The sequence below is a fragment of the Cygnus olor genome, chromosome W (genome assembly GCF_009769625.2).
Source record: "Cygnus olor isolate bCygOlo1 chromosome W, bCygOlo1.pri.v2, whole genome shotgun sequence".
NCBI lineage: Eukaryota > Metazoa > Chordata > Aves > Anseriformes > Anatidae > Cygnus > Cygnus olor.
The window spans coordinates 41,450-67,456 of NC_049199.1; positions in this window are offsets into that span (position 1 = coordinate 41,450).

The window sequence follows — 26,007 nt, forward strand, 5'->3', positions numbered from 1 at the left end:
AGAGCACAGTCCAAATGCTTCTTAAACTCTGACAGGCTTGGTGCCATGACTATGTCCCTGGGAGCCTGTTCCAGTGCGTGACAACCCTCTCCATGAAGAACCTCTTCCTGATGAAGAAAAGGGGGGACTTGAGGTGGGGAACAAGATAAAGGATGTTGATTCCTAGGTCTTAGCTAGCACAATTGTATGTTAACGACCCAAAGATAAGGGAACAAAAGACTGTATGCATAGATAATGGAACCTGCAAGAACTGGCTTGACTGCTGAAGTCTGTCAAAAACAGGAAAGGCCAGAAGATTAGCAGCGAGGAAGACTTCTGGCCTTCATCAAAAGACCACCAGAGTATGCCGGATGACCACCCAAGGACTCCAGTACGCATGCGAATAGGGGCGGAACCTATGTTAATGATTCTTCGCATACTTGATGAATGCGCAAGAGACTTACGGGAAACGAATATGCATTTGTCCCACTAATATAAGCACACTGCCAGTAACCCTTAGTGTGTGTGTGTTAGGCGGAGCGATCCCCCCCAAACCCGGCATCGTAATAAAGAGTACCTGCTTAATAACTTTGGTTATTGAGTTTTCATTGCGTCAGTTTGGTGACCCAGATGGGACTACTAGTCACTGGGAGTCCATGTGATTTAGTCAGTACTTTGTTATTGTTTTGGATTTGTTCTGGCACTTTGACTCTAGATGTGTTCTTGACATTGAATAACGGAAAATGCTTAACAGATCATGATTTATACTGGGAAATTTGTTGTAATAAGTGATACTATTTGTAGTAGTGATTGCTGTTTTGTGTTGCTTGAGTGAAAAGTGTAAGGGGCCTCTTTGTGTGATTGTGTGATTGTGCTGTGTGAGTGAGACAACATCGCTGCGAAGCGAGTGTGGAGTCCTGATCCGCGGTTCCTCTATTCCACGAGGAATATGGCTGGAGACGGACAAAGTGTAAGAGACTGAGAAAAGACATCATAAGGGGAAGAATTTCGAGTACCATTGATAAAAAGACCCCTCTGGGTTGTATCTTGGCCCATTGGAAGGACGTTGGTGGGCCACCTGGAGGAAATGTCAATCGTAAGACCTTAATTAAGTATTGTAACCAATGGTGGACTTAATAGAGAGGGGGAAAAAAAAAATCAGGATCCAGACTGGGGAGACATTGATCTAATGTTGGGGGAGATGATGGAAACAGAAAAGCAGCAAATTCTTAAAACAGCCTGAGTTCATGTGTGAGCTCAGATTGCCAATGGGACCACTCAGGGAACTGTAGACAATTGCATTCCCCTGACCGACCCCCCCCACTGAGACCCTAATCACCCCAGGAATTATGAATGGTTATGTAAATACCAAAATCTCATCAAATTGGGAATTGAGAACCAGTTCCAAAAGCTAAAAATCATTCAAACCTGTATAGTATCCAACAAGGTCCAAAAGAAACCCCTACGGAAATTTTGGAGCAACATTGAAAAGGAATGGAAAAAGAAATATACCAATTTGGACCTGGCTTAAGAAGACAAATGGAGGCAATTGGCTAGCCTCTTTCTAGAGCAATTGGCCCCTGATATCAGAAAGAAATTACAGAAATTGGAGGGACAAGAGTTGGGAGACCCAGAAAGGTTATTGAATGCAGCGTGGAAAGTATTTAGGAATAGGGAAGATGCGAAGGACAGAAGTTATCTAAGGTGATAGCCACGGCAAACAGTGGCTGCACTAGAACAGAAAGAGAGAAGGAGGGGGGCAAAGAGGGAATTGAAAAATGTAAAGAAAGGACTTTAGGAGGGTTTAGAGGACAGAACAAGTGTGCGTTTGGTTTCAGGATAAACTTGCAAAAGTCAGAGCAGGAATGACAGGGACCTGGGGCATCTACCCTAGCAGGCCCACTGGTTGAAATAAAGCTAGGGAACGAAAAGAGAGGCATGGATTTTTTTGTTGGTTACAGGGGCTTCTTTCTCTGTGTTAATCCAAAAATTGATTCTGGAAAAACGCTGAGTCTGTATATGTAATATGAGCAACTGGCCAACAGGAAAAGGCATTTTTTTTGCAACACTTGAAATTTAAATTGGGAAAAATGATTGGAATACATCAATTTTTATACTTATCCAATTTGCCAAGGTCCTTATTAGGAAGGTACTTTCTGGAAAAATTGGATGTAAAAATTTATTTTGAACAAGGGAAAATGGAAATAAAAATATTATATTAAACTCTTAAGTCTATCCCTGGTGAGTCCAGAGAAAGCTACAGACAGGACTCCCTGAATGGATGTAATTATGAACCAAGTGTCCAGGAGTTTGGGCTACAGGAATACCTGGGGGAGCAAAGAATGTAGTACCTTAAAAAAAATTGATTTAAAGGAAAATTCTCCCAAGGTATGCCAAAAGCAATACCCACTAAAGGTGGAAGACAGAAGGGGAATGGAAGGAATAATCAATAACTTTCTTAAATATAGACTATTAGTAGACTGTGAGTCAGAGTATAATACTCCATATAGGTCCAGTTAGAAAGGCAGATGGAACCTATCGTATAGTCCAGGATTTAAGGGCCAACAATAGGATCACAAAAGATTTATACCCTGTAGTAGCCAACCCCTACAACCTTTTGACAAAATTCGAAAACAGTCAAGTTTGGTTCACGGTACTAGATTTAAAGGTTGCCTTTTTCTGCTTGCCCGTGGAGACTGAAAGCCAGAAACTCTTTGTCTTTGAATGGGAAAATCCCAATACAGGATGAAAAACTCAGCTTACTTGGACAGTGTTACCACAGGGGTTCAAGAATAGCCCCACCATATTTGGGAACCAACTAGCCTGTGATCTTGAAGCTTGGAAAACCCCTTCAGGAAAAGGGAACACTGCTGCAATACGTAGAAGACCTGTTGATAGCTACCGAAGAAGAAAAGGAATGTGTAGAATGAACTATTAGTTTACTAAATTTTTTGGGGTGAACCCAGCCTCTTTCCTTAGTAACAGAGTTTCCAGAACACCCATTCATGATTGCATCAAGACCATGGACACGGTATACTACAGCCAACCAGACTTAAAGGATATACCCCTAGAAGATGTGGAGGATTGGTATATAGATGGCAACAGCTTCATCCGCCAGGGAATTCGCCCCACAGGGTATGCAGTAACATACATCAGCCCAAAAGGCAGAAATCATCACCATGATAAGAGCTCTTGAGCTGGCAAAAGGGAAAAGAATTAGCATTTGGACAGATTACCTGCCTATTAAAGTTGCCATTATGCACTGTAAAGGACATCAAACAAGGGATACTGATATTGAAAGAAGGAAATAGATTGGCTGACGCAGAAACCAAAAGGGCAGCAGAACGGGCATCTGAGAGTCAAATTTTGGCACTAGTACCAGGAACAGAAAACCAGGCATTAACAAAAGCCTTAGAAAATGAAGTAGAATATTCTAAGATCAGTAAGCAATTAATTGAAGATGTAAATGGAAAATGTTACCTACAGGTTTAGCACAAAAAAATGATGGGAGAATCATGGTACCATATTATATTAGATGGTAATTGGAGAACATAATAAAGCATGCTGGGGAGCTGAAATATTATAACAGTTTTTAAGTAGGAAATGGATAGGATGTAATTTGCATACCACTCTCTGACAGGTGTCAAAACAATGTGTCATATGTCTTAAAAATAACCCACAGACAGGAACCAAACCACAAATAGGAATGATAGGGAAAGGAAATGTTCCTGTGGAACAGTGGCAAACTGATTTTTATGAACTCCCAAGAAAAGGGGAGTTTAGATACCTATTGGTACTAACAGACACCTTTTCCGGATGGCCAGGAGCATTCCCGTGTAGAACTAACAAAGCCAGAGAGGAGTCCAAAGTATTCTTGAATGAAATTATACCAAGATTTGTTGTACCCTCAGTAATGTCATCTGAAAGTGAAGTAAGAAATGGATGCTAAAGGGATTTCTGTAGGTACTGTAAACTAATCAGGACTGAGACAGGAGGGCTCTGGAAGATAAGGGATTTCTATAGGTATTGTGAACTAATCAGGACAGGACTGAGACAATGGAAATGATTTCCCGGAACTCATTGTAATGAAGACCACCCTTTCGTGGAGAGGTTATGAGTAAATATTGGCAATCCCTTACCTGTGTAAACACTTCTGTATAAACACAAGATGAACTACTGTGGTGGGTGTGCACAACTGTGGTGGGACTACCCCCGTGCTGCCCAGCGCTGAATAAACATACCTACTTTACAGCCTTACAGATTGTGGAGTCTGTTTTACACATGTCAAAAGGGGACCACATTTCACTGCAGAACTGACCCAACATGTCAGCAAAGTACTGGGGACTGATTAGCATCTACATACTTTGTATAGGCCACAGGTGAGTGGCCAAGTGAAAACAAAACAAAAACAAACAAACAAAAAAAGAGTAATTTGATAAAACAACAGAAATCGAAATCTGCTAAAATCTGTCAAGAAACCAATATGTATTGGTATCAGGCGCTACCCATGGCACTTCTTAGAATTAGAACTAGGCCTAGGACCAAGGAAAAACGAAGCCCCTTTGAGATACTGTACGGCAGGCCTTACAAATCAGTAAGAATGTTTTAGGCACTAGACCTTTTATTAGCCTCCCAAGGGGAAGTATGCACTTTAATAAATATTAGTTGCTGTATGTATGTAAACGAGGCAGGACGAATTGAGACTGATCTCAAAAAATATTTGGAAAAGACCAAGATCTTACGTAAGGTAGTTCAAGATGACACTTCGTGGGGTTTTATAGAATTATGGAACAAACTGACCTCTTGGTCACCCAACTTTTCTTGGCTTAAGCAATTGTTTATAGGAATATTGATCTTGCTTATACTAGTATTCTTAACCTGTGTATTGATACAGTGTGCATTTTGGTGCTGTATAAAAGGACTAGATGATTATGAAACTTGGAAGTGTAACCGAATCAAGCACCAAGTAGAAACTGGTAAGACTTTTATGAAAACGTTGAATCACGAACGAGTGTTTGCTCCAAGCAAAAGAATTTACTTAGGATAAAGAAAAGGGGGGACTTGAGGTGGGGAACAAGATAAAGGATGTTGATTCCTAGGTCTTAGCTAGCACAATTGTATGTTAACGACCCAAAGATAAGGGAACAAAAGACTGTATGCATAGATAATGGAACCTGCAAGAACTGGCTTGACTGCTGAAGTCTGTCAAAAACAGGAAAGGCCAGAAGATTAGCAGCGAGGAAGACTTCTGGCCTTCATCAAAAGACCACCAGAGTATGCCGGATGACCACCCAAGGACTCCAGTACGCATGCGAATAGGGGCGGAACCTATGTTAATGATTCTTCGCATACTTGATGAATGCGCAGGAGACTTACGGGAAACGAATATGCATTTGTCCCACTAATATAAGCACACTGCCAGTAACCCTTAGTGTGTGTGTGTTAGGCGGAGCGATCCCCCCCAAACCCAGTGCCGTAATAGAGTACCTGCTTAATAACTTTGGTTATTGAGTTTTCACTGGTTATTGAGTTTTCACTGCGTCAGAACTTCCCCTGTCGCACCTTGACTCCATTCCCTCGGGTCCTATCACTGGTCACTAAAGGGAATAGATCGGCACCTGCCCCTCCACTCTTCCTCGTGAGGAAGCTGAAAACCGCAATGGGGTCTCCCCTCAGCCTCCTCTTTTCCAGGCTGAACAGGCCTAGTGACCTCAGCCACTCCTCATACGTCTTCCCCTCTAGGCCCTTCACCATCTTCGTAGCTCGTCTCTGGACACTCTCCAATAGTTTCATGTCCTTTTTGTACTGTGGTGCCCAGAACTGCACACGGTACTCAAGGTGAGGCTGCGGGACAGTCACTTCCCTTGACTGACTAGCAATGATGTGCTTGATGCACCCCAGGATATGATTGGCCCTCCTGGCTGCCAGGGCACACTGCTGGCTCATATTCAGCTTGCTATCAACCAAAACCCCCAGATCATGGGACTGCTTTCCAGAGTCTCGTAGCCCAGTCTGTACGTATAGCCAGGGTTGCCCCTTCCCAGGTGTAGGACCCGGCACTTGCTCTTGTTAAACTTCACGCGGTTGGTGATTGCCCAGCTCTCCAACCTGCCCATATCTCTCTGCAAGGCCTTTCCACTCTCAAAAGAGTCAACAGCTCCTCCAAGTTTAGTATCATCAGCAAATTTGCTCAAAATACCTTCTAGTCCTAAGATGTTTTTTAACCTGAAGCGCATTCAGGAGACATAACAGTAAGAACATGCTGGTTTGAAAATCCCAAGGATATTCACATTTTTGAAGAGGTATCATAGCTAGCCTGGAGGAGAAGAGGAGGTGAAGCAGAAAGGGAGAGTGAAGAAGTGGGGAAAAGTATCCCCCCCCCGGCCCCCTCATAGACTGGCTCCCCAAGGAGAAAAGGTAATTATTAATTAATTAAAGGTGCAGTTATTAATAGTTTCTGAGAGATGATTTTCAAGGTATGGAAGTGATGGCAATGCTGAGTGGAAATACCAAATTAGTCTCTCGACTAGTAATTTTACCATATCATAAGGCAGTGTTACACAGTACAGTAAAACAATAACCTTAAACCAGCCCCCAGAAATGATAAACAGCATGACAGGGAGCACATACAGTAAGTAACATGCTATACAACACAATTTGGAAAACAGGCACAGCAGACCTGAGATCAAAAATATCAACACTGTGATTAGCAACTATTAAACCGATCTAATGCTTATAACAATTTTGTTTTAACATGCTCTAGAGACTTACGGGAAATGAAATGAATATGTATTTGTCCCACTGATATAAGCACTCTGCCAGTAACCGTTGGTGCGCAAGTTAGGTGGAGCTATCCCCCTTGCGCCTGGCGTGTGTGCGCAGTGCCGAATAAACATACCTGCTTTATAACTATTCCGAGGTTATAGAGTTTGATTTCTGCAAATCACCCTCCTCAGAAGAAGAGGGGAGAAAAAAGTATGCTGGAAAGGAAAAAAAAATAAAAGCTCACAGGCTGAGATAATTTAATTAAAGGAAAAAGGAAGATGAAAAAAAAAAACAAAAAACAAGCAGAGGCCACACAGAAGCACAGGGAAGAATAAAAAAAATTCTCTACTTCCCATCAACGAGCAATGTTTGGCCACGTCCTGGAAAGCAGGGCCTCAATAAGCATAGCAGTTATTTGGGAGGACAGACGTCTTCATAACAAGAGCCCCCCCCCCCTCCCCTTTCCCAGATTTTATTGCTGTGTGACATCATATGGTGTGGCATATCCCTTTGGTCGGTTTAAGTCAGCTGCCCTGGTGATGTACCCTCCCCATTTCTTGCCCATGCCCAGCCTCCTAGCTCTGGGGGTGTTTGAAGAGAGTCTCGATGCTGTGCCAGCTCTGCTCAGCAACAGATAAAACATTGGTGTGATATCAGTGCTGTTCTAGCTACAAGCTCATAGCACAACACTATATGTACCACTGCAGGGAAAGTTAACTCAATCTGAGCCAGACCCAGTACAGTCCATACCACAGGTCCATCCTTCAGGAATGGACTGCTCCAACATGGGGCCCCTATGCGCAGCAGCTCCTTCCAGATCACCTGTTCCACTTCACGGGCTGCAGTTCTGGCCCAGAGTCTGATTCTGCAGGGGCTATGAAACTACTTTTTAAAAATATGAACTATTTTATAGTTGTCCAGCTTGTATACCAGTATGTGAAAATGCTCCTGGATTAAAGCAGAAGTAAGATACATTTGTCACGTTAAGGGTATGTGGCTGAGGGAGGCCCTCCTGTTGAGTCACAAGGTTCAGAAAGGATCCCCTTGCTTTCTAAACTCCTTCTCAGAGAGGAGCCTAGGTGCAGCTGGATCCAGTCCTAGTCCCAGACTTGGTCAGAGGTTTATGTCTAAAGGATTATGTATATAGCCACTTATTAGAGTCAACTTTTGCCTGTTTCAGGGCCCTGCCAAGGGCTTTCACTGAGACAGTTTTGCAAAGTTGAAAAATTACGTAATTTATTAAGGCGACAGATATAACATTCAGAATTGCCGTTGATAAATTCACTTACTGCAATGATTGAGTTAATAGTTCAGCCCTTTAGTTATCAATATTTTCCCGGGTAACATCTGACAGAATCGGAGGCGAGAGTCTTACCAAAGAGGTGTCCCTTCTTGGGAAGAAGAGAGGTGCAGGCCTGCTGACCCGTCTGATAATTGGAGTTCTCATCCTCAAAATATAGGTTTCTGAATACCAGGTTTATACTTTTGGCAAGGTGGGACTAAGTCATTTATCGTGTGCCGATTGGCTCTCAACAAGGCTTCTTGCATTGTTTGGTCAAGAAGAAAAAGAGGAGGAGGGGGTGAGGACAATGTTCAGTACAAAGACAGGTTGCTTTCTTGGCTTTACTTGAAACAACGTTGGGCTGTGAGGCTTCCACCTCACCCCAGACATCTCTTATTTGCTGTGGTTGCCGGGCCTATTGTTCAACTGCAAGCCTCCAACATCTGTCCTGTACTTTGGCCAGATGAGCAAGATATGCATGTCAATCAACTCGCATTCCTGCTCAAGCCTTGTCTCAGCAATTCTCTGCTGATTTACAGTCACTCGGTATTTTGACACCAACAAGCCTGGTAATCCACAACAGTTCCTAGTGTCAGTTACTATTCTAAAACCCTCCTAAGATTTTTGAGTGTTGTGAAGATGCCCAAAGCATCAATGTTATCTACCAGCTAACTTCCAAAATGTAAGCTAATGTAACACTGACTGCAAATGTTACTGGAATCTTGGTATATGTTTATGGTCCTGTACTTGTCACCCATTACTTATGCTCAGACAATAATATTAATGATATTTTATTTTTAAAAATGCAATTTTCAAGGTGTAAACATTAAGTGTAAATGAAAATTATGCATGAAGGAAACAGACAACTTGAAATCTGCTCAGTTAGTGTTTTTTTTTTTTTTTACACTCCCTCCTAATGTCCCCTGCCAATTTGAGCTGTTTTATAATAACATTTTCCTGCTGCTAAAATGTATTTTTCCTTTCCTCCTCTACAGCATTAAAAGGCTCACAGGTAATGGGGCCACTAATGTAATATACAGGGAAAGAGTGAAGCTAAACTAATTACTTAGTTAAAATAATGGACTGTGTATAAATTCCCTAACATGGTCCAAATTGAAGTTTTGTTTTACCACTGTTGGGTGTCCTGCTTCCTACATTCCTGTTTTATCTTTGTCTTATTCTGTGGAAAAGCTTACATGACATTGTGGTCATAACTTTGTAGGAGTCTAGATGGGCTGAGTCTAGAACTAAGAAAAACGACTAATGTCCCTGGCTCCATCTTTTTATTAAGAGGCTAGTTTTTAGTGCTGTGTTTTTTTTTTTGTTTTGTTTTGTTTTTTAAGTGTTGCTGCCAACTTTGGTGACAGGTTTGTCACCCGTTTAGAAGCTTGTATTCAGAAATTACATTTCATATGTAGGAGCAGAATTTTTTGCAATGCTTTTTCCAAACTCTCAGCCACAGTAAAACTGTATCCTCTTCCATCATAGCCACTGATTAGAGTGACCCGTTTCTAATCAAGGGAAAGGATAATGTTGTCATATCAGTTTAAGAGGATTTAAACATCAGTCATTCTCTTGGGTTTCAGCTACGACACATGAAAAATACATGCTGGAAACAAGAGTAGAAAAGAAATTTGTTATTATCATGACTAAATTGTTGCAAAGCAGACAGAACCCTGCTTTGCTTCTCAGATGTAAAAAGTGCAGACAACAAGAAGGAAAAACTTGATGGGGTATGGTGTTTTTACCCTGCTGGGCAGCCAAACTCCACCACAACCGTTCTCTCACTCCCCCTCCTCTGTGATAGCCCGATGGCATTAGGGTACACTGCCTGCCGGTGTCCACTAGAGCCTTGTACTCCAGCGGGTCTGATGTGCCAGGCCATCGGATCCACACAGTCCAGTAAATCTGGTTGTCCCTTTCCTCTGCCTGGCCAGAGGCAGGGCCCCTCTAGCCCTGGTTGGAGTATCTATCACTTAATTCTTGCAAATGCGAAGCAGAGGTCCCTTCATCAGGGTCAGGAGTAACATCAGCCCTTCTACTCCCTCTGGGGGACTTCCCAACAGAAACCAAACTGTAGTTTTCCTAGGAGACCCCCTGCTCCATCTGGGTGAGGAGGAAGATATATGTTCTTCAAGCTGGTGGACCTGTTGGGACAGTTTCTCCACAGCCGAGATGCAGGCAGGCCTGTAGTGGGGCAGAGAGATTTTCTTCATATTGATGGAGCTGGCTGAACACAACATCCACTGTTGGTCCCATCCCATCTCTCCAATTCATCACTGCCAGTGTGCTGACATATGATGATGGTGCACTCCGTACAAACTTCTGCCACATGGTTCACATGCACTGGACTTCATTGGGATCTTTGGGTGTCTGGTCATTGTCCAAATCACTATGAACCATCTCCAGCACAGCTAATTCCCTCAGGTGCTGGAGACCTTTCTCCATGGTGGTCTACTTGCCTAGTTGATATATAATATCTTCCTTGCAGGGATACCTTTCCTTCATGCCTGACAGGAGTCACCTCCAGAGGCTGAGAACCCGTGCCTCTCTCCCAGTTTCTAAGTCAGCGACCCTTTCCCTAGAGAGGGATCCCAGCTGCCTGGCTTCCTTACCTTCTAATTCCTGGCTACTGGCCCCATTATCCCAGCATCGAAGCAGCCAGGTGACAATGTGTTTGCCTGGGTGACGACTGAAATCCCTTCGTATATCTCGCAACTCACTCAGGGATAGGGAGGTTTCTGTTTCCTTTATGATTTCTGTCTCTTCTTCCTCCTGTTTTTGTGATGGCTCTGCTTTAGAGCTGCCTGCCCCTTCCACTTCTCCCTCCTGGAACTTCTTAGGGGGAGCTTGCTAGGCCACTCTCCATCATCTTTGGTAAGTCATGGGCATCGGGAGAGGTGCCTGAGGACTGGAGGAAAGCAAATGTCACTCCGGTCTTCAAAAAAGGCAAGAAAGAGGACCCAGGTAACTACAGACCAGTCAGCCTCACCTCCATCCTTGGTAAGGTGATGGAACAACTTATCCTTGGCATTGTCTCTAGACATATCAAGGATAAAAGGGTTATTAGGGGCAGTCAACATGGCTTCACCAAGGGGAAGTTGTGCTTGACCAACCTGATAGCCTTTTATGAGGATATAACCGGGTGGATTGATGATGGAAAGGCAGTGGACGTGGTGTACCTTGATTTCAGTAAAGCCTTTGACACTGTCTCCCACAGCATCCTCGCAGCTAAACTGAGGAAGTGTGGTCTGGATGATCGGGTAGTGAGGTGGACTGTGAACTGGCTGAAGGGAAGAAGCCAGAGGGTTGTGGTTAATGGAACGGAGTCGAGTTGGAGTCCTGTATCTAGTGGAGTCCCTCAAGGGTCGGTACTGGGACCAGTGTTGTTTAATATATTCATTGAAGACTTGGATGAGGGAACGGAGTGCACCGTCAGCAAGTTTGCTGATGACACTAAACTGGGAGGAGTGGCTGACACGCCAGAAGGCTGTGCTGTCATCCAGCAGGACCTAGACAGGTAGGAGAATTGGGCGGGGAGAAACTTAATGAAATATAATGAGGGCAAGTGTAGAGTCTTGCATCTGGGCAAGAACAACCCCAGACACCAGTATAAGTTGGGGACTGCCCTGTTGGAAAGCAGTGAAGGGGAGAGGGACCTGGGGGTCCTGGTGGACAGAGGGATGACCACGAGCCAGCACTGTGCCCTTGTGGCCAAGAAGGCCAATGGCATCCTGGGGTGTATCAGAAGGGGTGTGGTTAGTAGGTCGAGAGAGGTTCTCCTCCCCCTCTACTCTGCCCTAGTGAGACCACATCTAGAATATTGCGTCCAGTTATGGGCCCCTCAGTTCAAGAAGGACAGGGAACTGCTTGAGAGAGTCCAGCGCAGAGCCACAAGGATGATTAAGGGAGTGGAGCATCTCCCTTACAGGGAAAGGCTGAGGGAGCTGGGTCTCTTTAGCTTGGAGAAGAGGAGACTGAGGGGTGACCTTATTCATGTTTATAAATATGTAAAGGGCGAGTGTCAGGAGGACGGAGACAGGCTCTTCTCCGTGACATCCAATGATAGGACAAGGGGCAATGGGTGTAAGCTGGAACATAGGAGGTTCCGCTTAAATATGAGAAAAAACTTTTTTTACGGTGAGGGTGACAGAACACTGGAACAGGCTGCCCAGGGGGATTGTGGAGTCTCCTTCTCTGGAGACTTTCAAAACCCGCCTGGACGCGCTCCTGTGTGACATGATTTAGGTGTTCCTGCTCCAGCAGGGGGATTGGACTAGATGATCTTTCAAGGTCCCTTCCAATCCCTAACATTCTGTGATTCTGTGATTCTGTGATTCCATTGTTTTGTCTTGACTATGGGGGCGACTGATACCGTCAACGGTTGGCTGTCTGGTTTAGCCATGGTATCTTTTATCTGGCCATCAGATTCAGAGACCTCCTCCTCCCCTTGAGGATGCTGGGTAGTGTTAATTACCGTTTGATAGGCGCAGGCCAGGCCCCAACACATTGCAGCAAGCTGGAGTTCTCCGGCATTGCCAGGGTCAGGGCATATGTCTTTCAAACATTCTATAAGTTTTTTAGGTTTCTGCACTTGTTCAGGGGTGAAGTTCAAAACCATAGGAGGAGACAACCGTGACAGGTATACTCCCACACACTTTGCCACCCACCACCACACTGTCTTGGGGGAGATTCTTGGGTGGTATTCTTAACTAATTGTTTAACATTAGGAAAAATAAACAAACACATATTGGAGACCTAGCAATAGGAGTATGTTGGTTACTCATGGATGTTCAAAATACTCGAAAGCTACTCTAATTAGCCCATAGGGAGGAGGTACCATTCCTGATATCATCCTGAAACTGACTTCCAGAGGAGGAAAAAAAGAGAGTGTAATTGTTAATATTCTCGAAGAGATAGTTACCAAAGGACAGAGATGATAGCATTGTAGGACACGAATACCAGATTAGGCTTAGGGCCAGTGCTTCACAGCACAGCAAACTGAAAAGAACAAACATGGCCTTTAACAAACTCTCAGATCTGATATACAGTAAAAGGGAGAACCTGGCACGGACCACATAAAACAGGATCACATAGAAAAATATTAAGAGCAAACCAGACAACATCGGGATTAGCAACTGTTAACTAAGTATGATAATTTATATCCTCTAAAGCGCTCTGATCAAATCAATTTTTATCTCAACCCTTTGAGCTCCATGTTGGGCACCAAAAAGGACTGCAGTGGTTTTACCCTGCTGGGCAGTTGAACTCCACCACAACTGCTCTCTCACTCCCCATCCTCAGAAGAGGAGGGTAAGAAGAAAGTATGCTGGAAAGAAAAAAAAAAAAAAGGCTCAGGGGTTGAGATAAGGATAATTTATTTAAAGGGAAAAGGAAGAGGGAAAAAGCAAGCAAAGACCATGCGAAAGCAGAGAGAGAAGAAAAAAAAATCTCTACTTCCCATCAATGAGTCATGTTTGGCCATGTCCTGGGAAGCAGGGCCTCAATCTGTGCATCTGTTGTTTGGGAGGACAGACGTCTTCATAACGAGAGCCCCTCCCTCTCCTTCCCCTTTCCCACCTTTTATTGCTGAGTGTGACATCACATGGTTTGGAAGATCCCTTTGGTCGGTTTAGGTCAGCTGCCCTTGTGATGTCCCCTCCCTACTTCTTACCCACCCCCAGCCTGCTGGCTCTTGGGGGGTTGGAGGGAGTCCTGATGCGGTGCCAGTATTGCGCAGCAATAGACAAAACACTGTTTTGATACCAGTGCTGTTCCAGCTACAAGTGCAGAGCACAGCACTGTGTGGGATGCTGCAGGGAAAGTTAACTCCATCCCAGCCAGACCCAGTACATGGGGTTTATTGTATGACAGTCTTATATAATGTCTGGCAATGCCATCACTCGGATCATTGACGTGATAGTTTAATTGGCTCCCAATGTTCCCAGATGCTTCTAGGAAAATCCAGGTTTTGGTTAGCTCTTTAGAGTGCTGTTTCTGATGAAGACTACAATTAAGTAAGGGGCAGCTGTTCACAAGGAAAAGCTTGTTTGAGTGCAGCATCAGGAACATTTTTACTCATGAAGGATTTCAATTCACACAGGAATAATGGGATCCTAATAAAGCTGTGAGCTGGGGAGTTGGAATTTGAATTAATGCATATTTATGCATCATCTCCAATTTTCTTCCACTTCATAAAGAGAGAAAAGGAGAAAAGGACTGTGGAGGGAAGGAAGGACTTCCTTCCCAGCTACGCTCCTCCCTTTTCATGGTCTGAAGCCAGCACACACAAATTTTGAGACCTCTGGGCTGGAGTACTGTTCCTTGCGCACAGCCTTACTTGCTCCCATGTCAGACTACTCATGGTTCTGGAGAACAGCAAACTTGCCCTCAGGTAACTGCAGTGATGAGTGAGGTCACCTCCCTGGTCCTGCTGGCTACACTATTCCTACACTATATATATAGCAAGGAGATAGCACTTTGTTAGCTGTATTGCGCAAAGACATGCCAAAATGAGATAGCAGCTGAAGCTTGCTCTCAAGCAGATTGCTCACACTTACCCTTCCTTATCATTTATGACCACTTCCATCTTCTCAGAAACGAGGGGATGGAATTATAACATCAGGTCAGTAGCGTCTGAATCTCATCCGTGCCAGTGTGTGATGACTACTCCATGGAGGCTGTCAGTCTGGTGTCGAATGAGGAAAAATCATTAAATGTCCTGTTCTTCTGAGGCCAGAAGAGGGGGCTTTAGTGTCGTTGGTCTCTTGGAGACACCTACCTCTTTGGAGGTGTAGGTCTTTTGCTGAGAAAGAAAGAAGCAAGTGTGGTGGGTCAGGCTAAAAGTCTGGGTTTAGAGCAGATCCTTCTCTTTGTGCAGGAATGGCAAATGTTGGCCATCCCAGGACATGATGAGCAGGCATTTGTGATTTGGAAACCTAGGAGCCTAGATTTGACCCATAATGGTAAATACAAAGAACATAGTAGCATTTAAAGGCACTAAAGTCAGAAACCCTTAATCTCACAGATTCAGTCTGTACTTTAAATTTTAGGGAAAAAGGAAAAGATTCCTGCATCTCATATTCCCTGCTTCTTTTACATTCAGGACTGATTAAAAAGTCCCGAATGTAAAAGCTATATAAGAGGAATGATGCATCTCTGAGACTTGCTGTTTTAACACTTTCCAGCTTTTAGCTTCTTCTAGGATTACTGCATAGCTTTCCAGTAACTAATAACAAATAACACGATTTTTTTTCCCCATAAGTATAAGCAAATGGCCCATACCAGCACACAACCAGACCTTCTTATAGCTTCTTTAATTATATTTATTTATTTAATTATATTTAATTTTATAACCTCTTTTAATTAAGAAATGCAACAGTATGTAAGATTCCTTCCTTTTAGCGCAATGGCACAGAATAGTATAGACTAAATTGTCTGAAGTAAATAACTGGGACTTAGTGTGGGAAAATAACTTCAGTTTCAACCACTATAATAGAGGATTCAAAAATTATGAAATATTTTCCAGCAGTTGAATTATTTAAAGTTAAAACATAAACATCAATGTGCCTTTTTATTGTATTTACATAAAATACTGAATGTTTCAAAGATGTTACTTGGAAAAGGCCTCATGGACATGAGTACTTCGTAGCTTCTTCATAACCGGGGAACTACAGACCAGTGAGCCTCACCTCTGTGCCTGGGAAGATCATGGAACGAATCCTCCTGGAGGCAATGTCAAGGCACATGCAAGACAAGGAGGTGATCCGAGACACCCAGCATGGCTTCACCAAGGGCAAATCGTGCCTGACCAGTCTGGTGGCCTTCTATGATGGAGTGACTGCAACAGCTGACAAGGGAAGACCGACCGATGTCATCTACTTGGACTTGTGTAAAGCCTTTGACACGGTCGCACACGACATCCTAATCTCTAAATTGGAAAGATATGGATTTGAAGGGTGGACCATCCGGTGGATAAGGAATTTGCTCGATAGCCGCACCCAGAGTTCTATGTTTCTATGTCCAGTTGGAAGCCAGTGACGAGCGGTGTCCCTCAGGGGTCTGTCTTGGGACTGGTGCTTTTCAGTATCTTCATCAATGACATAGACAGTGGGATTGAGTGCACCCTCCGCAAGTTTGTGGATGACACCAAGCTGAGTCGTGCAGTTGATACAACACAAGGAAGGGATGCCATTCAAAGAGACCATTCTATGATTCTATGATTCTATGATTCTTGATTAACAATAAAGATGGAGTTCATGGCTATTGAAAGGCATGAGTGTCTAGGTCCTTGTGGCTTGTGTCAGTATTTCTGAACACTACACTCCTGTATTGTATTCTTTGTAATGTGTTGCTGTAATCGAGGTTAGATGGTAAGATATGAAGCATTTCAGAGAAGTGACTGTGTGGTTTTGTTGTTGTTGTTGTTGTGTTTTTTTGTTTTTGTTTTTGTTTTTAATTTTGTGTTTCCATTAAAAGGAAGCTTCTGCTATGGTATGAAGTTTTGGCACAATGAATGTGGTGTGCACTGAAACGTCAATTCAGTCTCTGCATCATAAAGAAACTGCCTTGAGAAACCGTTCTGCTGCCTCAGTTACGTTAGCAAGGTGTTTTGTTTGGTATAATCTTCCAAAATTTTCAGTGTTTAGGAGGCTTACCATAGAACCAAGAGCGTTACGGATGAATGAGTCCTTTAATACGGAGAACATTTCTGCAATAGAAATTGATCCCAGTTCTAGTTACTTGCAGCCAGCCCCCCTGCCTAGCTGCAAAACTGAATGTAAGCAAGCCAAGGCATCATGGAAAGTGATGCTATTCATTCTGCCTTGAAACTGTGAGCAGCGCAGTGGACAACCCCTGCCCACTGAGCTGGATGTCATCTCTGAGTAGTCTAGCTTCAGCTTCCACGTGGCTGCCTGTTGTGGTTTAACCCGGCCGGAAGCTAAACACCACACAGCCGTTTGCTAACCCTCCCCCCACCCTCTCTGGGATGGGGGAGAGAAATGGGAAAAGTGAAGCCTGTGAGTTGAGATAAAGATAGTTTATTAAGACAGGGAAATAATAATAATAATAATAATAATATTACTAATAATGTGTACGAAACAAGTGATGCACAATGCAATTGCTCACCACCCGTTGACCGATGCCCAGCCTATCCCCGAGCAGCCGCCCCCCCCACCCCCGGCTAGCCACCCCTATATATTGTTTAGCATGACGTCAGATGGTATGGAATACCCCTTTGGCCAGTTTGGGTCAGCTGTCCTGGGTCTGTCCCCTCCCAGCTCCTGCTGCACCCCTAGCCTGCCCGCTGGCAGGACAGAACGAGAAGCTGAAAAGTCCTTGGCTTAGTGTAAGCACTGCTCTGCAACAATTAGAACATCAGCATGTTATCAGCACTCTTCTCATCCTAATCCAAAACATAGAACCCTAACAGCTACTAGGAGGAAAATTAACTCTGTCCTACCTTAAACCAGGACAGATATCCACCCCTTATTCCATACCATTTATGTCGTGCTCAGGTTACACCCTTTCCAATACCTTCTAATTAATCACCATTTTTATCTATGGTGTATAGAGTGTCCACTGAGTTTGCATATTCGGTGACTGACCTCAGGCTCCATATGTCACAGCAGCCTTTTTATGGCAGAGGAGATGGTTTGTGATGTTGGATTGTCACACGTTGAAGCCTGTTCTTGTTCCATCACATCGCTGTGCTTGTCCATTTCTATCAAAATTCATTCATTGTTATCTGCGTGGCTGTTACTGTGATACATGAATAGCAATCATGGTAGTGATGCCATACAGTATTATATAATAATTAACATACTACAATTCAACTCATGGGCTATTCTCACCCAGTATTAAATCCCCTTGACATACACACCGGACCTCCCCATTCTTCTGCATTACCCACCAAGTGCATCCAGGTCCCTGAGCAAAAGCAATCCCACGAATGGGTTTGCCTTTTCCTGAGGCAGGAGTAGCCCAGACTGTCTTACCCAGCATGTTTCTTACGTGCACTACAGGGACTTTATCCCCTTCTACAGTGCCCCTGCACTTCACACAGCTTCCTGCACCCCTCTGCTCTTCAGGACTGACTCCCAAGGGACCCTCCCTAACAGCATTCTGAACAGCTCAAAGTCTGCCCTCCGGAAGTCCAAGGTAGTAGTTTTACTGATCCCCCTCCTGACTTCACCAAGAATAGAGAACTCTACCATTTTGTGGAAACTCTGCCCAAGACAACTCCCGACCTCCACATCTCCCACCAGTCCTTCTCTGTTCATGGACAGCAGGTCTCACAGGGCACCCCCTTGGTAGGCTCACTAACCAGCTGAGTCAGGAAGCTATCTTCCACACACTCCAGGAACCTCCTTAGGGTTCCTCAGGTTACTCAGTGCTGTATTGTATTTCCAGCATATGTCCAGGAAGCTGAAGTCCCCCATGAGAACAAGTGCTGGAGATTGCACAACTTCTGCCATCTGCTTATAGAATGCCTCATCCATCTCATCCTGGTTTGGCCGTCTATAACAGACCCCCACCACCATGTCCGCCTTGGTGGCCTTCCCCCGATCCTTATTAATAGGGACTCCACCTTATCATTCCCAGTCCTGAGCTCAACAACATCAAAACGCTCTCCAATATAGAGAGCCACAACACTGCCCCTCCTTTGTTGCCTGTCCCTTCTGAAGTGCTTATAGCCATCCACTGCAGCACTCCAGTCGTGGGAGTGGTCCCACCACATTTCTGTGATGGCAACTAGGTCATAGTTTGCCTGCCGCACAATGGCTTCCAGCTCCTCCTGTTTGTTGCCCATGCTTCGTGTATTGGTGTAGATGCACTTCAGTTGTGCCATTGCCCTCACCCCCAACCCTGGCATTGCTCCCCCAGGCTCATCTCTATCGAACCTTATTTCATCCCCATCCCCCTTTGTACCTAGTTTAAAGCCCTTTTGATGAGTCCTGCCATCTCCTGGGCTAGGATCCATTTCCCCCCTTTGAGACAGGTAGGACCCATCTGCAGCCATCAGGCCAGCTGCTGAGTAAACCTCCCCATGGTCAAAAAAAAAAAAAAACAAATTCCTGCAATGGCACCAGCCTCTCAGCCATGTATTTAACATCTGGGTTTTCCAGGTCCTCTCAGTATCCCTCCCTGCCACTGAAGGGATAGAGGTAAACACCACCTGTGCTCCCACTCCATCCACTAACCCCCCCAGTCCTCAGAAGTCCCTTTTGATAGCCTTCAGACTTCTCTCAGCAATTTCATTGCTGCCAGCCTGAATTATCACTAATGGCTAATAATTGGTGAGTGATCTCCCTGTCCTTATCTCAGCCCTTGAGCCCTTTCCATTGCATTTTCTCACCCTTTTTCTTTGAGGAGGGGGAGTCAGAGAGCGGTTGTGGTGGAGATTAGCTGCCCAGCAGGTTAAAAGCACCACAACCACTTAATCTTGTTAAAGAAATCAAAATTATCTAGATGATAACTCTCTAACACCATCCTTCAAGAAAATTAATAAACTTGAATTCACCAACTTATAGATGAGTCAATGTACTTTGTACATTGGTGGCGAATAAAATAATCAGGTTTTTTTTATACATACTAAACAAGTTGTGCAATTTATACAGCTGATGTTTTAAATATTCCTTATCTGAAACAAGCTCTGTGCTTTTGGGGATAGTAGTTAACAATATTTAGGTAGGAACAAGCCTCTAATGTAACAAAGTAAGAGAACACTTAAAATCTTGGTTTTCCAATGTCCATTCTTACAACCTATTGCAACTAAACTTTTGTTGTGGTTTAGCCCGGCTGGCAGCCAAACACCACACAGCCGTTCGCTCACCCTCCCCCCTCCCTCTCCGGGATGGGGGAGAGAAACGGGAAAGTGAAGTCTGTGAGTTGAGATAAAGACAGTTTATTAAGACAGGGAAAAGAATAACAAGAACAATAATAATAATAATAGTATTAATAGTAATAATGTGTACGAAATAAGTGATGCACAATGCAATTGCTCACCACCCGTTGACCGATGCCCAGCCTATCCCCGAGCAGCCGCCCCCCCCTCCACCCCGGCTAGCCACCCCTATATATTGTTCAGCATGACGTCAGATGGGATGGAATACCCCTTTGGCCAGTTTGGGTCAGCTGTCCTGGGTCTGTCCCCTCCCAGCTCCTGCTGCATCCCTAGCCTGCTCGCTAGCAGGACAGAGAGAAGCTGAAAAGTCCTTGGCTTGGTGTAAGCACTGCTCTACAACAATTAAAACATCAGCATGTTATCAGCGCTCTTCTCATTCTAATCCAAAACATAGCACCCTGCCAGCTACTAGGAGGAAAATTAACTCTGTCCTAACTGAAACCAGGACAGATATCCACCCCTTATTCCATACCATTTATGTCATGCTCAGGTTACACTCTTTCCAATACCTTCTAATTAATCACCATTTTCATCTATGATATATAGCAACCATGGTAGCGATGACATACAGTGTTATATGATAATTAACATACTATAATTCAACTCATGGGCTATTCTCACCCAGTATTATGTCCCCTTGAGGTACACATCGGACCTCCCCATTCTTTTGCATTACCCACCAAGTGCATCCAGGTCCCTGAGCAAAAGCAATCCCACGAATGGGCTTGCCTTTTCCTGAGGCAGGAGTAGCCCAGACTGTCTTACCCAGCATGTTTCTTACGTGCACTACAGGAACTTTATCCCCTTCTACGGTGCGTAACAGGTTTGATTGGGCAGGTCCAGCTCGGTTGGCAGATCCTCTACTATTGACTAACCAGGTGGCCTTTGCCAAATGTGTTTCCCAATTTTTGAATGTCCCAGAACCCATTGCTTTCAGTGTAGTCTTTAACAGTCCATTGTATCGTTCAACTTTCCCGGAGGCTGGTGCATGATAAGGGATGTGATACACCCACTCAATACCATGTTCTTTGGCCCAAGTGTCTATAAGGTTATTTCGGAAATGAGTCCCATTGTCTGACTCAATTCTTTCTGGGGTGCCATGTCGCCATAGGACTTGCTTTTCAAGGCCCAGGAGAGTGTTCCGCGCGGTGGCATGGGGCACAGGATATGTTTCCAGCCATCCGGTGGTTGCTTCCACCATTGTAAGTACGTGGCGCTTGCCGTTGCGGGTTTGGGGGAGTGTGATGTAATCAATCTGCCAGGCCTCTCCATATTTGTATTTCAGCCATCGTCCTCCATACCAGAGAGGCTTTGACCGTTTGGCTTGTTTAATTGCAGCACATGTTTCACAATCATGAATAACCTGTGCTATAGTGTCCATGGTCAGGTCCACCCCTCGGTCACGAGCCCATCTGTATGTTGCATCTCTACCTTGATGGCCTGAGGTGTCATGGGCCCATCGGGCTATAAATAATTCACCTTTATGTTGCCAGTCCAGGTCCACCTGAGCCACTTCAATCTTAGCAGCCTGATCCACCTGCTGGTTGTTTTGATGTTCTTCAGTAGCCCGATTCTTGGGCACATGAGCATCTACATGGCGTACCTTTACAACCAGGTTCTCTACCCGGGCAGCAATATCTTGCCACAATGCAGCAGCCCAGATGGGTTTGCCCCGGCGTTCCCAGTTGTTCTGCTTCCATTGCTGTAGCCACCCCCACAGGGCATTTGCTACCATCCATGAATCAGTATAGAGATAGAGAACTGGCCACTTTTCTCGTTCAGCAATATCTAAGGCCAGCTGAACGGCTTTCACTTCTGCAAACTGACTCGATTCACCTTCTCCCTCAGCAGCTTCTGCAACTCGTCGTGTAGGACTCCATACAGCAGCTTTCCATCTCCGATGCTTTCCCACAATACGACAGGACCCATCAGTGAACAGGGCATATTTCTTCTCATTTTCTGGTAGCTTGTTGTACAGTGGGGCTTCTTCAGCACGGACCACCTCCTCCTCTGATGATATCCCAAAGTACTTGCCTTCTGGCCAGTCCATAATCACTTCCAGGATTCCTGGGCGACTGGGGTTTCCTATTCGAGCCCGCTGAGTAATCAGTGCAACCCACTTGCTCCATGTAGCATCAGTTGCATGATGTGTAGAGGGGACCCTTCCTTTGAACATCCAACCCAGTACCGGCAGTCGGGGTGCCAGGAGGAGCTGCGCTTCAGTACCGACCACTTCCGAAGCAGATCGAACTCCTTCATATGCTGCCAATATCTCCTTTTCCGTTGGAGTGTAGTGGGCCTCAGATCCTCTGATCCTCCCGACTCCAAAACCCTAGGGGTCGACCTCGAGTTTCCCCAGGCTCTTTCTGCCAGAGGCTCCAGGTGGGACCATTCTCCCCGGCTGCGGTGTAGAGCACATTCTTTACATCTGGTCCTGTTCGGACTGGCCCAAGGGCTACTGCATGAACTATTTCCTGCTTAATTTGTTCAAAGGCTTGTCGTTGCTCAGGGCCCCATTCAAAAGCATTCTTCTTACGGGTTACTTGGTGGAGTGGGTTTACAATCAGACTGTAATTTTGAATATGCATTCTCCCAAAACCCCACGACACCTAGGAAAGTTTGTGTTTCCTTCTTGCTAGTTGGTGGAGACATAGCTGTTATTTTGTTGATCACATCCATTTGGATTTGACGACGTCCATCTTGCCATTTTATTCCTAAAAACTGGATCTCTCGTGCAGGTCCTTTAACATTATTTTGTTTTATGGCAAAACCGGCCTTCAGAAGGATTTGGACTATTTTCTTCCCTTTCTCGAAAACTTCCTCTGCAGTGTCACCCGGGCCAGTCACAATACGGTGCTTTTGCCACTCATTTCCGGTTAGACTCACTTCAGCTTCCAATACAGTTAACTGCTGGGATCCCGCTGTCACGCCATAAATACAGATGGGCTCTGGCCCTTTACAGCTTGATGGCATTAGAGTACATTGTGCACCGGTGTCTACTCGAGCCTTATACTTCTGTGCGTCAGACGTGCCAGGCCATCGAATCCACACAGTCCAATAAACTCGGTTGTCCCTTTCCTCCCCCTGGCTGGAGGCAGGGCCCCTCTAGTCCTGGTCAGAATCTTCATTTCTGTGTTTAAAAGACTGCCTGCTAGATGTTGGAGCAGCAAACTTTTCAGAGAACCCCTTTCTCCCGACTGTTTTCTTTTGCAACTCACGTACCCGTGCCTCTAGGGTCTCAGTAGATTTTCCATCCCATTTTCTCATGTCCTCTCCATGCTCACGTAGGTAAAACCACAGGGTGGCGCGGGGTGTGTACCCACCATATTGTCTTCTTTGCACGGATGCACGTTTACCCCTAATAGCCGAGATGCTGGTTTGTACAGGTGGGGAAGAAAATACACTCTCTTTAAGTTGGTGGACCTCTTCAAAAAGTTTCTCCAAAGTATTCTCTTTTAGTTGGTGGCCACTGGTTTGTTCAGGTGGGGGGGAAGATAAATCCTCTTTAAGTTGGTGGAACTCTTCAGAGAGTTTCTCCACAGCCGAGACGCAGGCCTGTAGGGAAGAGGAGAGATTTCCTTCGTACTCCCGGAGTTGTTTAGCCATGTCACCCACTGTGGGATCTTCACCGTTTTTCCAGGTTATTATTGACAATGTGCTGGCCCATGTTGATGGTGCATTCCGTACAAACTTCCGCCATATGGGTCGAGTACACTCGACTTCATCTGGATCTGTGGATGTTTGTGCGTCGTCTAGGTCCTTATAAATTACTTCCCGTACGGCTAATTCCCTCAGGTACTGAATTCCTTTCTCCATGGTGGTCCACTTGACTGGTAGACATACAAGTTCTTCCTTGTAGGGATACCTTCCCTTCACAGCTGACAGGAGACACCTCCAGAGGCTGTGAGATCATGCTCCATCTCCAATTGCTTTGTCAATGCTTGCATCTCTAGCAAGGGATCCCAACCGCTTGGCTTCCCTGCCCTCTAATTCCACACCATTGGCTCCAGTGTCCCAGCACCGGAGCAGCCAGGTGACAAGCTGCTCACCTATACAGCGACCAAAATCTTTTCGCACATCTCGTAGCTCACGCTGGTATAGGGTTCGGGTAGTTACTGTTGATTTTTCGACATCCTCATCCTCATCTTCATCCTCCTGCACACTTGATGGCCCAGCCTCGTCTTCTCCAGACCCAGACTTAGCAGAAGACTTTCTGCGTTCTAAACGACCTGAGTCTCTATACCATTTTTTCACCTTTTCTACAGGGGCAACTTGCACTGCTACAGCTCGCCTCTCCGACCCAGCCACAGGGTCTGCCACAGGGATTGGAATACCCTCTGCAGGGGCAACTTGCATGGCTACAGTTCGTTTCTCCGACCCAGCCACAGGGTCTGCCACAGGGGTTGGAATACCCTCTGCAGGGGCAACTTGCACTGCTACAGTTCGTTTCTCCGACCCAGCCACAGGGTCTGCCACAGGGGTTGGAATACCCTCTGCAGGGGCAACTTGCACTGCTACAGTTCGTTTCTCCGACCCAGCCACAGGGTCTGCCACAGGGGTTGGAATACCCTCTGCAGGGGCAACTTGCACTGCTACAGTTCGTTTCTCTGACCCAGCCACAGGAGTGGGAACGGCTGCGGGAGCTGGAACGGCTGCGGGAGCTGGAGCCGGGACGGCTGCAGGAGCTGGAACGGCTGTGGGAGCTGGAACGGCTGCGGGAGCTGGAGCCGGGACGGCTGTGGGAGCTGGAACGGCTGTGGGAGCTGGAGCCGGGACGGCTGCAGGAGCTGGAACGGCTGCAGGAGCTGGAACGGCTGCGGGAGCTGGAACGGCTGCGGGAGCTGGAGCCGGAACGGCTGCGGGAGCTGGAGCCGGGACGGCTGTGGGAGCTGGAGCTGGAATGGCTGCGGGAGCTGGAGCCGGAACGGCTGCAGGAGCCCGGACTGGAACGGCCGCAGGGTCTGTCACTAGGTTGATAGTAGCATAAATTGCAGCTCGATAGGCACAAGCCAGACCCCAGCACGCCACAGTGATTTGTGTCACTTTGGAACTGCCAGAGTCATGACACCTTTTTTTCAAGCATTCTACCAGTTTTTTAGGATTTTGCAGTTGTTCAGGGGTGAATGTCCAAAACACTGGAGGTGCCCACTGCTCTAGAAACCTGCCCATATCCTCCCACACTCCCTGCCACTCGCAACTATCCCGCCTCAAGACAGATCTCCGGATGAGATTCCTAAGTAGTTGTTTAACCTTCAACAAAACCTGAAGCGCATTCAGGAGACATAACAACAAGAACATGCTGGTCTGAGTATCCCAAGGATATTCAACATCTTGGAGAGCTACCGTAACTAGCTCGGAGGATAAGAGGGTGGTGAAGGAGGAAGGGAGAGTGAACAGGTAGGAAAAAATATCTTCCCCTGTCCCCTCCACAGATTGACTCCCTGATGAAAAAAGGCAATAGGTGTAATTGCTAATAGTTTCTGAGATATGGTTTCCGAAGTATAGAGTCGACGACAGTGCTGAGTACAAATACCAGGTTAGAGTCATGACCAGAAATCTCATCATTTCATAAGCCATCGTTACACCACACAGTACCATAACAATCTTAAACCAGGGCCCGGAAAGGATAAACAGCACGACAGGGAGCACATATAGAAAGTAACTTGCTATAAAACTCAATTTGGGAAACAGGCACAGCAGACTTGAGATTAAGGCAATCAACATTGTGACTAGCAACTATTAAGCAGGTCGAATACTTATACCAATTTTAGTTTAACACACTCTGGTCAAATCTGTCGATATCTCAACCCTTCGAGCCCCACGTTGGGCGCCAAATGGACTGTTGTGGTTTAGCCCGGCTGGCAGCCAAACACCACACAGCCGTTCGCTCACCCTCCCCCCTCCCTCTCCGGGATGGGGGAGAGAAACGGGAAAGTGAAGCCTGTGAGTTGAGATAAAGACAGTTTATTAAGACAGGGAAAAGAATAACAACAATAATAATAATAGTATTAATAGTAATAATGTGTACGAAATAAGTGATGCACAATGCAATTGCTCACCACCCGTTGACCGA